The sequence below is a fragment of the Mastomys coucha genome, unplaced genomic scaffold, assembly GCF_008632895.1.
Source record: "Mastomys coucha isolate ucsf_1 unplaced genomic scaffold, UCSF_Mcou_1 pScaffold22, whole genome shotgun sequence".
NCBI lineage: Eukaryota > Metazoa > Chordata > Mammalia > Rodentia > Muridae > Mastomys > Mastomys coucha.
Genome location: NW_022196905.1, coordinates 231,143,315 through 231,145,719, shown reverse-complemented (window position 1 = coordinate 231,145,719; position 2,405 = coordinate 231,143,315).

Below are 2,405 nucleotides of genomic sequence, written 5' to 3'. Positions count from 1 at the left end.
GTATCTCCTCAAAATTCATCTCCAGCCGAGACTTCTCTCTTGAATGTGAGGCTGGTCTATCCAATTGTCTCCTTAACATCCACACTTTGACATCTAAAAGGCATCTCAGACCTAGTGTATTGAAAGCAAATTCCTGAGCCAACAGGTTCTTGCTGTCATTAGCCACCCATGGCCTTGGAAGCATCTCCATGTCACTAGTGTGTCATCTGCACCTTCCCACTCTTGTCAGTCTCTTCTAGAAGAACCAAAATATCCCTGACCAAATCTGACTTTGGCCATGTCTCCTGAGCAAAATACTCCTATGGCTTCTACTTGGGGGGCACCAAATCTTCACAGGGTCTTGAAGACCAGGGTCTTCCTTGCCATCTCAGATCTCCCTTCCCTGGCTATCTTCCATAAATGTACTACTGCTCTAGTCAAACTTGTCTTTTGTTATTCCTGTCTCAAAACGTTGCCCTAGCTGTTCTCTTTGCATAGACTGCTCTTCCTTCTGATGCCCAGATGATTGATTTCTGCATTGGCTTACTTCAGGTCTCTGCAGACAAGCCACACCAAACATCCTGCCATCTCTGACCTGCCTTTATGAAGTACCCAGGACTTCGCTATCCTCTGATGGGTTTCGTTTTCCTCTTTTGAGTTGACTACTTCCAGTCTTGTTTATGTCTGTGGGCACATGGTGGGTGTTTATGGATGTTTACTGAAAGATGAAGGAATAAGGCCTAACAAACAAGCTCCTTGGCGAGTAGCGTCTGTCCATCCAGTAGGCGTCTTTCTTCTGAGCGGCTTGGGCCCTGCTGCTCAGGACATCTGTCTCTGCTTACCTTTGAGGTCGAGCTCCTACCACAGGCCTGGCAGCTTTCTTTGGCCAGATAGGCAGTGGCTCCGGATCTCACCTGGCTCAGGAAGGGCAAGAGGGGAAAAGAGGAACTCAAGGCATTTGGACAAGAGTCCTGAAAAGAGACAAAATTTACTCTCTACAGGAAAGGCCCAAAGACACATAAGTTGCCATCCCCAACTGCCAAGTTTGAGTTGTCACCAGTTCTGGGCGGATTTATCTGGGCTGATTTCCTTGGGGGAAGTGGTAATGTGTCTCAGCAATTACTCTTTCAAGTGGAAACACCATCTTCATCACAGGCTACTCAGGCGCGCTTTCCCAGGACTGTGGGAGCAAATGGGGCCAGAACCCTGCTGTTGCCTTCAGGAAGCCTAGATCACAGTTGGGGTGGGCATGGGCTCAGCACCCCCACCCCAAACTGTCCGAGGGGACCCCATGTTGAGATACAAGAGCACTCTGAGCTGGAGCTTGGGAAAGAACCAAGCCACACAGGGCTGGTTTTATGCTTTTAGCTGAGATAGAGATCGTGGGGGAAAATTCCCTGCATTTGTGGAATCATAAATTTTTTAAGGTCTCCTGGCTCCACTTTTAAATTTAGTGCCTGAATAAAATGTTGGCTCGAGCTCCATATTCGATTATTAAATATCATATTCAGGCCTGGGAGACAGGCATTTACACATCTGCCTGCTCATGTGCAGACAAACGCTTCCAACCCAGCTCTCCTCAGCGCCACTGAGCTGGAGAAGGCCTCTGGGATCTCAGGGCCTCAGTCTGTCAAGGAAGGAGTTGGAGTTTGCATAGATTCCCAAGTGTTTTATCAAAAAACATTTGTTAATGTCATAAACTATTGGTATAGTTTATTTATTTTGTTTGTTTGTTTCCTTGATTTGCAAGGATTGATAAATACATTTCTGTAGCATGTGTTTGTGCCGGGGAGGAGGAGAGGGAGTGGGGAGAGCTCATGGCCATGCCTGTGTGATTTATAAACACAAGGCCTGAAAGGACACAGGCTACAATAATGGTCATCCCTGAAGAGGGTCCCTCACAGGGACTTCTTTCTAGAAATACATAGTTTACTGTTTTTTTTTTTTTTTTGATTAATTTTAAACGTTACATTTATGTGATTGATTGATTGTGTGTGTGTGTGTACACTTGTATACTCTTGACACAGCCTGCATGTGGAGGTCAGAGGTCAGCTTGTGAAAGCTTGTATACTGGTTGGGATACAAACTTTACTCATCTTAGAAGAAGGAACACCACCTGAGAAAAATATTTCCATCAGATTGGTCTGTAAGTCTGAGGGACATTTTCTTGATTCATGACTGATGTAGGAAGACCCAGGCCTCTGTGTCTTATGTCATCCCCCTGGCAAAAGCTTCTGATTTGCATGAGAGCAAGCTAAGCAAGCCCTGAGGAACAACACAGTATGCAACCCTTCCCCATGGGTTGTGCTTCAGTTCCTGCCTCTGGGTTCTCACTTTGAGTTCCTTCACTGACCAATTGTGACAGGGAAGTGTAAGCAAAACAAACTCTTCCTCCGAGCTGCTTTTGGTCTGGGTGTTTATCACAA